The sequence below is a fragment of the Puma concolor genome, chromosome B3, assembly GCF_028749965.1.
Source record: "Puma concolor isolate L17-30 chromosome B3, mPumCon1.1.hap2, whole genome shotgun sequence".
NCBI classification, from domain to species: Eukaryota; Metazoa; Chordata; class Mammalia; order Carnivora; family Felidae; genus Puma; species Puma concolor.
The window spans coordinates 50,754,506-50,770,402 of NC_141672.1; the positions used below are offsets into that span (position 1 = coordinate 50,754,506).

Sequence of the window (15,897 nt, forward strand, 5' to 3'; positions counted from 1 at the left end):
ATAGCTAGCACAGAGTTCTTATTAAGTGCTGGACATTCTGCCAAATGTTTTACATGCATTATCTCATTTAATCCTCAATTACAGTCCTGTAAATGAAATGTTATGAGCACTCCCATTTTACAGATGTGGAAAATGAGGTTCAGGAAGGTTAAAGAACTTGCCCAAGATCACATAGTTGCTGAATGAGAGAGCCAGGATTCAAGCCCACATACTCCAGTCTCCAGGGGCAAAGCTCTGATAAATGGGGCTTTATTACAGATCGCTGTCGTCATGAACTTGACCTTTCACACAGTGTTGCCTGGTACTCCTAGTGGGATATCACACCCTGACGCAGTTCAGGCCAAGGACAGCTCGGGCGCTGAGGCTGCGCCTGTCAGCTGGGAGGCTAGGAGCTCCATCAGTTCAGGGACTGCCTGACCCAGCCTGACCAAATTAGAGCAAGTAATGGGTGTGACATAATTTGACATGTAAATTGTTAATTGAACCCCATGGGAGATGATTTTAAATAGAGACAAATACCATACTGTGAACTATTTGGGTTACGAAGCCCTTATTCTCTGACTCCTGCAGGAAGAAAAGAATTGTGTCATGATAAACTGAAAACCCCCAAGCTGTTCCAGGGTCAGGAGAGCAGCAAGCTAGTTGGATTGGGAAAGATTCTCCCTGGGAGTTTCAGGGATTTACTCTCACTTCCTGGCATTTTACCTCTGAAACTCTCCCAAGCCCACATTAGGAACCACTCATCCTACCCATCCTCCCCTGCAGAGACTTTCTAACCCGGGAAATTCAGAACCCTAATCGCAAAGCCAGCCCTGGTCAGACTGCTAAAAGGGCACAACGTGAAGTCCCCACATGCACCCCCACTCCACTCTGTCTTTCTCAGATTTACGGAACTCAACCTACGCAGGGGCCTTGCTGAGGCCCCTACATAGATGTGCTCTTTCTGGGCATGCCCCTATGCACAATGGCTAGTCCCATTCCTTTATCCCTAGAAAGACTTACCTGTCCTTTTCCCCAGGCCCTCCTGCTTGTTTTCTGACTTTCTGAAAGAGTCTGGGTACCCCCATCTGCTAGTGCCGACCGATCCTAATGGCTTAATATGTGCCTATCCTCTCAGGCACAACCTGCCGGCTGCATGACCCATAACTAGCACCCAGGAAATATTTACTGTTGAATCAATGAATGAAAGTAAGAGTAGGAAAGGTTCTCTGGAAATCCTATGCCTTACCTCAAACCAGTAAGCCTATTACTGGCTTCCAGGCTAGTAAAAAGTCATTTGACAGCAACAGACCTTTGCCTTTTTAAAAACTGGAGCTCCTTTACATAACGCTAGCTGGTGAACATGGCCAGGAGAGGTGACCTCCCCACATGCATTCGCCTCCTTTCCTCCCTCCTAGCAGGGTCCCATGCTTCCCAACAATGCCTTTGGGAGGAAAAGCCTCATTACAAGTCTCTGAGTGGTCCATCTAGTGGGCTCCATTGTCCTAGCCATCCTAGCCACAGGATTAGTTTGGGGACCTGGACTAGATGCAAGAAGACTTTGCCAAGAGCTTCAGGACTCTCGTGGTCATTAGGTGAGACTGATGTCTTCACTGACATCCAAGGATACTGGGTCTTCATTGAATTTTCTAGCTACTGTATCGGGCCTTATCTGAAGCCTACCTGACCTCTGGACTTGTCAGTTACGTGAGAGATTAAAGCCTGTTTTTATTAAGCCAAATAAACACATAACACAATAATACATAACCCCTTAGTTTCTTTTTATGACTGAGCTCAGAGAGACAGACAATCTTTTGTCATTTTTAATCACCTTTATCTTATAGCTTACTTAAACAAATACATACACCAAAATGAAAAACAAATAAAAACCCCAATTTTTCAGTCTTCAAAGCCTTCTCAAGATCACTAGGCTTGTGATGTCCTAGGTGAATGAAGAAATAACAGTGGCTTCAACAAGAATGAGCTTATTTCTCTCTCACATAAAAGAAGGCTGGAGTGAGGCTGGTATGGGAACTAGTGTCATCAAGGGGCCCGGGTTTTGCTATTCTTAGCATATGGCTTTCATCTTCACATTCACTTCATGGTCCAATGTGACAGCTAGAGCTCCAGCCATCACAATGATCTTCCTATTCCAAGAAGACACATGAGGAACAGAGAAGGGGAAAAAATGAGTGTGTCAGGAGACTAACGCCTCTTAAAGAATCTTCACAGAAGCCCCACCCAACGACTTAAGCATATGCCTCAATGGCCATCACAGCTATAAACGTGGCTGATGAATGTAGCGCTTGGCTGGGCACACTGCCACCCAGATTAAAATCTCAGTTGTGTTATTAAGGAAAAAAGGGGAGAGTAGATGCTGGGTAGGCAACTAGCAGTTTCTGCCCCACCCTACTTAAACAAGTCTGGCTTTTGTATTCAGTTCTGCTGCTTGGTGCCTGTTCCTCCCAGGAAACCCCCTGGTTTAATCTTCAATAACTCTTTCCACAGACCCTTAACAACCCAAGCTGGTTCCCTAACGCACCCCCACCCAGGATCCTCTGACCAGCATCTTTCCATTTATCTGGTTAAGAAGCATTCATTGAGCACCTACTGTCTGGTATTAGACCACATTAGTCTTTCATTGGAATCCTGGCAATGGTTTAACTCCCAGCACCCTTGGACTTCTTCTCTGTCATGCCCCAGTCAGACTCCACTCACACCTACCCTTCCTCATTCACCAGTCTTCCCTAGAGCTATGTTCTTTCCAACACAAGCCTACTCTTCAGCCATTGGTTTTTCTTTCTTTCTTTCTTTCTTTCTTTCTTTCTTTCTTTCTTTCTTTCTTTCAAGTTTATTTATTTTGAGAGAGAGCGAGAGAGAGAGCAGGGGAGGAGCAGAGAGAGAGGATCCCAAGCAGTCTCTGCACTGTCAGCACAGAGCCCGACGTGGGACTCGATCCCATGAATTGTGAGATCATCACCTGGGCCATTGGTTTCTAACATCTTTCTGGCATTAGTGTTCTCAGTCCCATGGATAAGGCCTTTGTGGGCTCAGGACAATGAGGGCTGTGGTCAGAAACAGCAGCTCAGTCAAGGTTGAGTTTCTCTGAATCTTCATGGATGACAGGGTATGATTTTGCCTGGGAACAGATGACTGAGTGAGGCCAGAGCAATGATTTCTTTTTCAGTTCCCCCAAGGCCCGCTGGCTCCCCACAGCACATTTCAGGCCCCACTGACAGCATCGTGGGCCTCTTAGCAATGAACAGCACAAACAAGGTGAAGCCATCTAGTCGTACTGAAGTGAACTATTGTCTTGCCAAACACAAAACATCTGCTCCTCCCTACCTCACCTGCACGAAAGTAGAAAAAATCAGAATAAAAAAAAAAAAAAATCAACCTCTGACATTGCTAACAAAACGTGTTGCCTTGAACCCTCACATAAAGAATACCTTTCCGGGGGCGCCTGGGTGGCGCAGTTGGTTAAGCGTCCGACTTCAGCCAGGTCACGATCTCGCGGTCTGTGAGTTCGAGCCCCGCGTCGGGCTCTGGGCTGATGGCTCAGAGCCTGGAGCCTGTTTCCGATTCTGTGTCTCCCTCTCTCTCTGCCCCTCCCCCGTTCATGCTCTGTCTCTCTCTGTCCCAAAAATAAATAAAAAACGTTTAAAAAAAAAAAAAAAAGAATACCTTTCGGAAGTATCTAGCTCTTTCATTGAATTTTTACCCTTTTGATTTCAGTTATAAACCGAGAGCTATCACAACTCAAAATTTTACATTGTATTATGTCTCTTCAAATAGAAACATCATTAGGCAGATGTGAACAATTATCCCCAGTTGGATTCTTTTTTTTTTTTTTTTTTTTGAAGTTAAAGTCTTCAGAGGAGTAGCTAGCAGCTAAATTGTGCTTTAAATCACAGTTTTAAAACTAAACCTATGAGCGGGTCCCGGATGACAACAGGAGGGGAGGAGCCCAGGAGGCAGTGAAGGAGAAGGGGGACAGAGATGGGGGTGAGGCTGGGTCCTCTGGTGCCCTGAAGAAGAGCGTCTGTCCTCACCAGTGTCCAGCTGTCACCCAACCCCACCTTGCCCTCACCACGCTGCCCTGAGATACCCCCTGAAATACTGACGTGAGGCCAATTATATCGAAAAGCTCCTGACCACTCTCTGGCATTACCCAAACCTTGTGGCTGAGGCCCAACTGATAAGCCCACCTCAGTGAACCCATTAGATCTCTCGAAGCCATGAAAGACCCTTGACCCCCCTGTCAAGTTCATTTTGACACCTGGCGGAGAATGAAAGCATCAGACCAACATTGCTGCTGATACGGGAATCGTGGAGGAAGAAAATTCAATATTTGAACATTTGTGAATATTCTCATAGGACAACAAACAGTTTTGCTTTGTTTTAAGGTGTTCAGAGCTCTGTGGAAATTCTGCATAGTCTTCAGACTCAAAGCCTTTGTCTTCACTCCTGGGGAAAGCCCAGGGATAGTTGTATGGTGTGTGATTTCCTTACCCATGTGAGTGCAAATGCCCAGATTCCCCCAGCAGAGAAGGGCCTGAAGTCAGAAAAGTTAGGCCTGCCGCGGGGCTGACCAAGCTGTCTTTGTGGTGTGGTGAGTGCTGCCTGCAGCCCCCAGTGTCTCTGCTTGGAGAAGAAGCACCAGCTGCAGGAGCACCTGAGAAACCCTGAGTGGGTAAGACTCCAACCTGGCCACCCCCTTAGTGATCCCCAGCGAGGGCCCCCAAGGGCCATTCACCAGGCGAAGGGCAGAGGGCGGCCGTGAGGTGCCCGGCCTGTAAAATCAACATGTTCCTGGGGCTCCAGAACAGGACTCGCCTTGGGGGACTCGCAACAGGAGACACTTCCTCACTGTGTACTGTGTCACCAAGGTCCGGGGGCTACTGAAGGAGGAAGAGCAGGAGGAGGCCAAGAGGAAGAAGATGACCGGCCCAGAAGTGAGTTTCCTTCTGGTGGAGAAAAGCAAAGACATTCTGGGACCCAGTGAAGAGGAAATTGGACGGCAAACCTGGGCGGCACCTGAGGGTGGTTTCCATCTCCGGAAATACTGGTGATGGGAAGTCTCACACCTCAACCACACTTTCCTTTATGGCCTTGATGCCTTCAGACCCTCCCCTGCCCGGGAGCCCTGCACCATGGAAATGGGAGAGGTGTGTGACCCAGGCCACAAAGTAGCAGTAACAGACGCCGAGGGGCTCCTAGGGGCTAGGGTGAGTCTCAGCCAGAGAATACCCCTGCTGCTTAAGGTCTTGGCCATCTCAGACCTCGTCATCCTTCGAACTCCTACAGATGGGCTGCATAATGACCTCTTTGAGTCCCTTGGGACACGTCAGTAGCTTATCTGAAGCGCTTCACCGAGGAGCTCCCACCGCCCACCGTGGCCTGTGGGATGTGGTTGTCATTTTCCATGACACTGTGCACGCTCACCTGCTGGGCTCTGATCACCCCTCAGACAGGCCGGAGAAGCTTGTCCAGAACCGGCTCTGGAAGCTGGGTTGCTGCTCTGAAGTCTGCAGTTCCATTCGCTGCAAGGGAACAAGGACATCCAACCACCCGGCAGGCATCTCTGGGCCTCAGCGTGCGTTGTGCCACCACTCTCTGTGCCTGGCACCCCCGGGTCCTCCTCAAAGCCCTGAAGGCATTGAGCAACTGACCGACCACCCCAGCAGTGAGATCCCAGCGACCAGACGGCACACAAGTCCTTTTTTTCTGGATGAATACTTCACCTGCTCCTTCCTGTGTCTCTGCCGTGGGGCTGGCTGTAAGAACCGCACAAATCACAGGAAACTAGTAGCTCATCAAGTCAGGGGCCACTGCAGATATACACACCAGCATGACAACTGAGTTTATTCCCTCAAGGCCTGCTGGGAAAAAGGCAAGGAAGTCAGTGTAGTGCCCAGGATATCAGCTGCCACCAACTCCCCCCTGGATGGGTTTCGAAAACTGCCTGGTCTGGGCATGTGATCGAATGTCTGTGGTAGCTACAGTATGGTTTGGGAACCAAGGTCCTGTGGGTACTTTGGTGCGGGCCGAGACTGTGCACGTATGGCCTGCAGCTGACGGATTTCTGAAGGACAGAAACAGTGCTGCCTAGGGCCTCTTTGTTGGAATGAAGGTCCTGGCTCAATCCGTGTCTGAGCTTAGCCATGGGCCCACCAGTGCTGTGGCTTTCTGGCTCATGGGCAGATCCCCCCCGCCACTGGAGCTGCAACCATCGGCTAGACACCAAGGAGCACCTGGGTGGCTCAGTCGGTTAAGCGTCAGACTTTTGGTTTTGGCTCAGAGCACGATCTCGCGGTTTGTGGGTTCGAGCCCTGCATCGGGCTCCGAGCTGACAGGGCAAAGCCTGCTTGGGATTCTCTCTCCCTCTCTCCCTCTCTCTCTCTGCCCCTCTCCCACTCACTCTCTCTGTCTCTCTGTCAAAAATAAATAAACTTAAAAAAAAAATAGATAACAACACCAAGCACCACTGTGGGGAGGGCTTCTGTGACACCTGTTCATCCAAGGCCCGGTCAGTGCCTGAGCAGGTGCGTGACAACTGCTGACGGAGCCAGTGAGATGTTGCTGAGGCGGGTGGGCAAGGAAGGCCGGATGCTTGGGAGATGGGGGAGGATGTGCAGAATGCCGTGGGGGCATGGTGACAGCCACTGATGTATCACTAGGTTTGGTGAAGGAGGCGGCCAGGTTGTCATGGTTGGGGCCCAAGTACGAGATCCAGCACTGCCACAGCTGCTGGGAGGAGTTCAGCATCCAGCTTACCACTGCCCGGCCTGCGGACAGGGCTTCTGTGACAAGTGCTGTCATGACCACCAGTTGTCCTTTGTGGAGACTGAGACCATCCTGAGTCTGCTTTAACTGCAGTTAAAACCAGTGAGCTTTGGGATGCCTGGTTGGCTCAGTCGGTCAAGCATCCGACTTTGGCTCAGGCCATGATCTCACAGTTCATGAGTTCGAGCCCCCTGTGGGGTCACTGCTTTCAGCCTGTCAATGTGGAGCCTGCTTCGGATCCTCTGTCCCCCCCCCCCCTTTCTCTCTGCCCCTCCCCTGCTTGTGCACTCTCTCTCTCAAAAAATAAATAAAACATTACAAAATATATATTAAAAAAAAAAAAAAACACTCAGTGGCGTTTGGGGCACCTGGGTGGCTCAGCCATTTAAGCATCCAACTTTGGCTCAGGTCATTATCTCATGGTTTGTAAGTTCAAGCCCCACATCAGGCTCCATGCTGACAGTGTGGAGGCTGCTTGGGATTCTCTCTCTCCCTCTCTCTCTGACCCTCCCCCTCTTCTCTCTCTCTCTCTCTCTCTCTAAATAAATAAATAAATAAACTTAAAAAAAGAAAGCCGTGACATTTAAGCTCAGCTCCCTCTTTGAGTCCTTCACAGTAACTTAGGTTCTCAGAATTAGAAGTCTCATTGAGGTAGGCCCTCCTTCCAGTCACCTCTGGCACTGTGTGTCCTCTCTGCTTGACCTGCGGCCACTTTCCCATGGTGGGAGCAGGGCAGATGGCAAGCCAGGGTGAGCCTGATGGCAGGCCTGAAGGCATGAACTCTTCAGGGCAGGGAAGTGAACAGTTGTAGCAAAAGGGAATGAACCGAATCAGTTGCATTTACGTCGGGTAAACATGATACCAATTATTATTTGTAATAATACATACATACGAAAGCAGCATGGAATATCCTTAGGCTGCTAGTGTCTGTGAAGACTCATCATAGTCTGTCCCCAGCACAAGGATAACGTGGCCGTGGCAGCGGGTCTTACCCACAAAACAGAGCTGGGTCAAGAGCTACTGTGTTGCTACTCACTTTTTTTTTAATGTTTATTTTTGAAAGAGCGTGTGTGCCAGCGGGGGTGGTGGGAGAGATCCAAAGTGGGTTCTGCACTGAGAGCAGGGAGCCCAATACGGGGTTCGAACTCATGAACTGTGAGATCATGACCCGAGCTGAAGTCAGACTCTCAAGTGACTGAGCCCCCTGGGCGCCCCACTAATCACTTTTGTCTTCCCAGCTTCTCCTTTCCTTGCCTTTTCCCTTTATGCCTCCCAGCTACTTGAAGTGAGTGTCCCAGGTACTTCCTGCTTGGAATAGCCTGAAGGAAATCTACCTGGGTCCTCCAGAGTTAGATCCCAATTCTTGGCCTGAGCCTGATTCAGTCAGAGACCACCCAATTTATCATACAGGTCACGAGAGTGGAGAGTGAGGGATAGGGTCCTCAGTCCCTGAGAAGTCAGGCTGCGGGAAAGGCGATGCCTCCATACCTGGGGGGAGCACAGAAGGAAGCAGGCCTTCCCTGGCTGTGTTTCTTGCTTGGCGATGCTTCTGTCTGTGTGTCCACTCAGCTTTCCCAAAGGCCGCACCCTGCTACCAAGTGGGGCACCTGCTTCTCTCCCCTCCGACCCCAGCAAGCCCACCATCTGCTTCTAAGAATTGCACTAGAATTTTTATTGCTTATTTTGAAGTATATTAATTGGCTCCCAGATCATGAGAAATCTTCCAGGGAGACAGAGCACAGAATAAATATACTGTGAGTTGCCTTTTTTTTTTTTTTTAAGTACATACAAATATTGAAACAGATCATTAAGAAAAAAATTCTCTCTCCAGTCCTTTGAAGAGAAGTCAAATGAAATTTTGTTTCTCATCAAGAGCTGGGATGTCCCTATCTATCATGACTGGAAAGAGTGTTGTGCTGAAATCTTGCCACTACGGTGGATTTTATCTTCAATGAGCAAAATGATGAATTAAGGGGCACCTGGGTGGCTCAGCCAGTTGAGCATCTGACTTTCGATTTCGGCTCAGGTCATGATCTCACAGTTCATAAGTTCGAGGCCTGCATCCAGCTATGCGCTGACAGTACAGAGCCTGCTTGGGACTCTCTCTCTCTCCATCTCTCTGCCTCTCCCCGCTCTTTCAAAATAAATAAACTTAAAAAATGACAAATTAAAAGCAACATAGCTCTTGACTGAACCAGTAGGTGGGCGAAGCTTCAGGGAGGTCGTTCCTGGCAGTCGATGGCAGTCGATGGCAGTCGTTCCTGGTGTGGATGTCGGTGTGATGTGAGCCCTGGAAAGTCGGTTCTTCTCACTGCTCCCTCCTGCCTCCTGTGGACCAGTGACTGAAGCCATCATTACTCTAGTATTGTGTGTTATCAAATTCACCATTATAAAGGAATCTTCTTGTTGAAAAAACAAACAAGTAAACCTAAGAGACCTTATAAGTCTATTGTATGATAGATTTAACCAGGAAGGCTTGACTTTGGATTCAGAAAGTTTGTTAATTGGTCTAGTCATTCCTTTTATTGAAACTATCCATATATTTTTAAACCAAATGATTGCAACAATGCATGTTTTAGGACTCGAGGTGTTCATCATCTTGGCAACCAATAACGAATGGTGAATGGTCTGACATCTAAGAGGCTCTGCTCCTATACTGAAAGTCAGGTAAAGAAATCCCAGAGGAAGGTGTTGGCATACATCCTCTCTGCTTTTCAGTTTCCAACCAGAGACATCACAGTTACAAATATTTCCGTATTATTCCATATTCCATATTATTTGGATTAGACAGAGCTTTATTCTTCACGGAAAACAGGCAGCATAAGTTAAAAAGAGGTACATTTTGCTGATAAGCCGATCAGTCCTAGGCATCACACCGCCGTCAGTAGGACAGGATCGCTGCAGAAAAACCCTAGTGGGAATTACCGCCACCACCACCCCTCCCCCCAAGAGCATAGTCACCAGTACTCAAGCACATCAGGGAAACTGGTTGGATAGCAGAGGATGTGTCTGTTTGTTTTGTTTGTTTCATTTTTTTCATGTTTATTTAATTTTGAGACAGAGAGAGAGAGAGAGAGAGAGAGACAGGGCGTGAGTGGGGGAGGGGCAGAGAGAGAGGGAGACACAGAATCCCCAGCAGGCTCCAGGCTCTGAGCTGTCAGCACAGAGCCCAATGCGGGGCTCAAACTCACCGACTGCCAGATCATGACCCGAGCCAGTCAGACGCTCCAACATCTAAGCCACCCAGACACCCCAGGACATGTCTTTTTGGAACCAGAGAAGATGCACTAAGGAGAGCAGACCCTGAAACAGACAAGGTTTATCTCAGAAAGGTCATTTGAAGGAGAATTTACCCTGGAATGACGTTCTCCTCTGTCTTTGAGTAGAAGACCGGCCGGGTCCTGGCAGCCCTACAGCCTGGGCTTCCTTCCAGGGCTGCAGCACCCCTACAGGCAGTTGAGCAATGTGACCCTGGCAGCAAAGAAACCCTGGACGGGCCTCTGAGGCTGGGGAGCTTGACCAATACTTTACTAATGAGAAATTGCACTGTCCTTGGAGACATTGTCCTTGCCTTGACTTTAAGTGCCTCCCTTTGCTTTTCCCCTCCAGTATACCACAGCCTGATCTCCTCTCCCCTTCCTGCTGTAGCATTTTGCTTAGGTCACCCTGAGCCACGAAGCTGGGGGGAAAGGCGGGGAGGATGTCTATAATCTTGCACAAGAGGTATAGGTCCTGTACTAGTTGTGTGATGTTGGGAGAGTCACTTAACTTCTCTGTGCCTCAATTGCCACAACTGTAAAATGGATATTATAATCACCATTACCTGATAGGACTGTTAACGAGCAGTCAACGAAATCCTATCAAAGAGAAATTCCTGGCCCGTAGTCAGAGCTCCGTTAAGGCTAGCTATTGCTGCATGAAACAGGTGAGCAATTTCTTCCATTACATCTTCTCCCTGGATTTCCACTTCCACCCTTTGGCCTCTCCAAACACAGAACAAGGATGGTTAAGAAAGTGAAATGTCTCACTTGGTCCTGGAACCCTTTAATTCTGTCAGTAGTCCAAAGATGTCTGTGCGGTGTCTGTGTATGCAGATTCTTTGAATGACACAAAGTCTATGCTGATTTGGTTAGGTTTTAATGTATGATGAAAGGCTAAAGCACATTGGTTCAACTGTTAGGGCTCAGGCTTCAGGAACATGTGGATAAAATGTAACTAACGTTATCTTGGTTCAAATTCCTTTTTCATGACTGACTGCTGTCTCAGTGAACCTTTGGAGGGTTTCTGTTTGTTTTTTTCTTGGTTACAGCAGCCAGTAAAATAAGCACATCCAGATCTTCTCACGTGGAGATAAACTGATGCCAAATTAGGTCTGTGGAGGCCTCATTTTGGCTTCTCTGGTCACCGTGCTGAACATATTTTCATGCACGTTGAAGACAGTCCATTAGTTCTTGGCAAAGAGAATTAAGTTTCAAAGCTGCCCTTTCCAACAAGCCTCCCTTTCTCATGCACAAACCCTTGCTGAGGGGAGGGGCACTTCCCTATTTATGGAGAAGAGGGGCAAACTCCATCTGCAACCGCCCTGCTAGAACCGTCACCTCCAGGACACCCCTGGACTCTGAATTGGATCGATCTTTAAATCTCCAGTGCCTTGCCCAGATTAAAACCTCTCCCTCCCTTTCAGGAGAGAAACATTTTTATTTCAAAATCATATAGTACGGGCTTTGAAAAGTAGTTGAGGAACCTCTTTCCCTCTTGGAAAGTCATGTCCGTTCACATCTGAAATTTTCCCTCAATGCCTGGTATGTTGCACTGACTGAGCTTTGAAACTGTAACAACACAGCTGATGGGGCACCTGGGTGGCTCAGTAGGTTAAGGGTCGGACTTTGGCTCAGGTCGTGATCTCATGGTACATGGGTTCAAGCCCTGCGTCGGGCTCTGTGCTGACAGCTCAGAGTCTGGAGCCTGCTTCGGATTCTGTGTCTCCCTCTCTCTCTGCCCCTCCCCCACTCACGACCCGTCTTTCTCGCTCTCAAAAATAAACATTAAAAGAAATAAAAAAGGAACTGTAACAACGCAGCTGAAGAGAAAACAAAGAAGTTTTGCCTCTATCTGTTGCCGTGAAAATATAAGCCGTGATGATGTGGGTTGGGTCTGGATTCTCATTGGAATCCTTAGACTGGTTCCAGTCGATTTTGGTGATAGTACCTAACCACCACCGGGCGTGGACTCCTTGACCTAAATGTGCTCTGAGCAAAGCCTCCTTCACGTAAGGGAGTGAGCACTGTAGTGAAAGGTGCTGAGGGGCTAAGGATCAATATTCACTGGCAACCAGCATTTTGGAGCATGGTTACCATGGTAACATTGTCAGCCCCAAATGACTGTCATGAGGTGAAAAAAAAAATCCTCTTAAAATAAATGAAACCAGAAAAAGTATATTTATAAACCTCTTACTAAACACCTATCTGGTCACAAAGTAGAATGTGTTCTTTAAGCAATAGATACCCCAAGATTGGGGGAAATTTCATGGCATAAATGTTCTCTTAAATTAAAAGCACTTTTATTCTCACCCCCTGCCAATGGTCTGTCAAAATAACGAATACAGATTTATTTAATGGGGAAAGTTCTAAGAATTACAGACTTGTACACTTAGATATTAAACAATTGTGACATTAAAATTCGGCGCTAAACTCCCAGTAGCTTGAGATTTGTAAAATGGTACTTGACTGGGAATTCTCTTATATCTCAGTTGCACAAATTATTTCTGGCAGGCACAGTAAATACAGTGTCGTAATATCTATTTATGCAGTGGGGAGAAGAGATTGGCCGCACAGATCAAAACACCTGGGCACAGTTTTTGCCTTGCTCTTATGAAGTTCCATCCCTTGCTTGCCTTTTCTTACTCATAGAACACCAATTTTATTCAGAGAAGCAATGTGCCCAACCCCAAATTCTCAATTTCATAGTCTCCCTTGCAATTAGACGTGGCCAGTAATAGGCAGAAGTCCTCAAGGAGGATATTGTTGGGAGACAATTCTCCATGGTCTTTCACTGTGTATCTTGCAAGCAGGGGCACTGAGTGTCTTTTGTTTCAGACTATCTTCTCAAGCATGTTGGAAAGGCATACACCCTTGGAAAACAGACATACTATCTCTCCAGAGCAAAGGGAAGGCTTGCTTGGAAGCTTGGAAGACAGAAATAATGTTTCACTCCAAAGCAAAGGGCAGGCCTGCCTACTGCCTATTACATAAGATTGGGGGTCCCTAAGCCCAGGGTTCCTCTTCAATAAGGCCAATGTGTGTGCAGGCCTGGGTGTCTATCTCGATTGCCCAGATGAAGATAGGATAAAGCTCTTGCCCCTTGGCCCTTTTCCTTTCTTTCTGCCTTGAGGTGCAGCAACCATTTGGGGAACATATGGTCATGAGGCATAAGAAAGCAAAGGTGTACATCTATAGATGGCAGAGCAGACAGGCGCCTGGGTGGCTCAGTCAGCTAAGCGTCCGACTTCAGCTCAGGTCAGCTCAGGTCATGATCTCACGGTTTATGAGTTTGAGCCCCGCGTTGGGCTCTGTGCTGACAGCTCAGAGCCTGGAGCCTGCTTCGGATTCTGTGTCTCCCTCTCTCTCTGCCCCTCCCCTGCTCATACTCTGTCTCTGTGTCTCTCTCTCAAAAATAAATAAACATTAAAATAAAAATTAAATATGGCAGAGCAGAAGGGCCAAGAACCTGGGTCACCGATAGAGAGTTACTATGCTAGCCCCGGGTTGCACAATTTCAGGCTTTTTTTTATATGAGATAAATGAGCCTTTACCTGTTCAATCAATGTTAATTTTTTCCCCAAGCGAACACATCCCTAGAGCTTGTGTCAAAGCAGTAACATAGTAATTGCATAATGGCAATCGTGTCAAACATGTGAAACTTAGGGTTCTAGTATGTTACCACCTTCCTTCTTGATCTTGATTCTAGCTCTCTGTGTATTAACATTAGTGTATGTATCTCTCATAAGCTAACTCAATTCTTTGGGAAAGACATGTAAAATCAGCTTAATAAGTATAATTTGGTCCTGAGCCAAATTTATCCCTAATTTTTTTCAAGTTATCCCTTAAGCTGTTAGTCAAGAAGGCAATAAAAACAATAGGACTCTCTTTCTTCAAACTTCTATCACATGCCACAGTATCTGTTTAGTTACCAGTGTGTATCCAACCCCCAGTACCATAGCTGGTTCATAGTAGGTCAAGTGTTCATTGACCAAGTGTTCACGAATGCTCTTTGTCAAAGATGTTGGCCCAAAGAAAATTAAGATTTAACAAGTATTTCAATACATTAGATCAATCATTTGACTACAGTAAGTGTTCTGAGAAAAGACCACAGCTCAACTTCAGAGAAACAACTTATTTTTTATTCCTAATGACTATAAAATGCTGCATAACATAACCATGGAATTAAAAGAATCTACTCAAGGGGCACCTGGGTGGCTCAGTTGGTTAAGCAACTGACTTCGGCTCAGGTCATGATCTCACAGTTTGTGGGTTCGAGCCCCGCATTGGGCTCTGTACTGACAGCTCACAGCCTGGAGCCTGCTTTGGATTCTGTGTGTCCCTCTCTCTCTGTTCCTCCCCTGCTCATTCTCTGTCTCTCAAAAATAAATAAATGTTAAAAAAAAATTTTTTTTTAAATAAAAGAATCTACTCAACCTCAAAGGCTGGTTCAATTAGATACCAGAAGTCATCAGAGATGAAAATCTTTAATGTCATGTACAAACATTATTTCTGGAAGATTAGATAAAAGTTGAAACATGTGGGGGACCTGGGTGGCTCAGTCAGTTAACAGTCTGACTTCAGCTCAGGTCATGGTCTCACGGTTTATGAGTTCGAGCCCCACATCAGTCTCAGCACTGATAGCATGGAGCCTGCTTGGGATTCTCTGTCTCCCTCTCTCTTTCTGCCCCTCCCTACCTCTCTCGATCTCTGTCTCAAAATAAATAAATAAACTTAAAACATGTCTTAAAAAACATTGAAACTTGTATCAAGAGAAAAATTAATATACAAGATGAGAATATAGGAGGGCAATTTAGAAATTTACACCAAATTACGATAAACAAAAAGATACTGTGCATAATAAGATGAATTACAAACAGTAATGATTTAGTATTATTTTCTGTACATGTTATGATTCACAGCTTGCCTTTTAAACCTAAACTATGTGAAATTACCTATAATATGTGTCTTGGGTATAATTCCTGTTTAAAAATCTATCAAAACTGGGATACCTGGGTGGCTCAGTAGGTTGAGCATCCAACTCTTGATTTCAGCTCAGGTCATGATCCCAGGGTTGTGGGATCCAGCCCCATTGCGGGCTCTGTGCCAAGCGTGGAGCCTGCTTGAGATTCTCTCTCTTTCCCATCTCTCACCCCCTGCTCTTGCTCTCTCTCTCTCTAAAATAAATAAAATGAAAAAAAAAATTTCCATCTATCAAAACCACAATGAGCTAGCATTTCACACCCATTAGGATCTGTTTTGTTTTGTTTTTTCTTTAAAGCCTACTTTAAAAAAAAAAGCTTTTTTTTCGTAGTGTTTATTTATTTTTGAGAGAGAGAGACAGAGAGACAGAGTGCAAGAGGGGGAGGGGCAGAGAGAGAAGGAGACTCAGAATCCAAAACAGGCTCCAGGCTCTAGGCTCTGAGCTGTCAGCACAGAGCCCAACTCGGGGCTCAATCCCACAAACTACAAGATCATGACCTGAGCAGAAGTTGGTCGTTCAACTGACTGAGCCACCCAGGCGTTCCAGCCTACTTTTTTTTTTTTTTTTTTAATGTTTATTTATTTTTGAGAGAGAGAAGCAGAGAGAGGTGGAGACAGAGGATCTGAAGTGGCCTCTGCACTGACAGTAGAAAGCTCGATGCAGGGCTCAAATTCATGAAATGTGAGATCATGACCTGAGCCGAAGTCCAGCACTTAACCAACTGAGCCACCCCAGGCACCCCAGGATCTGTTTTTGTTTGTTTTTAATTTTTTAAAAAAATATTTATTTATTTTTAATTTTTTTTAATGTTTATTTATTGTTGAGAGAGAGAGAGTGGGGGAGGCGCACAGAGAGAGGGAGACCCAGAATCTGAAGCAGGCTCCAGGCTCT

At 46.6% G+C, this 15,897-nt stretch overlaps 1 long non-coding RNA gene and 1 pseudogene across 1 annotated transcript; one reads left to right on the plus strand and one right to left on the minus strand.

The window, feature by feature from the left end:
• Positions 1 to 1,788: 1,788 nt before the first annotated feature.
• LOC147579972 (uncharacterized) lies at positions 1,789 to 3,426 on the minus strand. Its single transcript, XR_015252387.1, has 2 exons — positions 2,960 to 3,426; positions 1,789 to 2,126 (listed from the first exon to the last, which is right to left on the minus strand). It is a non-coding gene; the product is annotated as an uncharacterized LOC147579972 (long non-coding RNA).
• A 1,000-nt stretch (positions 3,427 to 4,426) lies between these two features.
• Positions 4,427 to 6,568, plus strand: LOC112855759 (zinc finger FYVE domain-containing protein 1 pseudogene; annotated as a pseudogene).
• Positions 6,569 to 15,897: the final 9,329 nt, after the last annotated feature.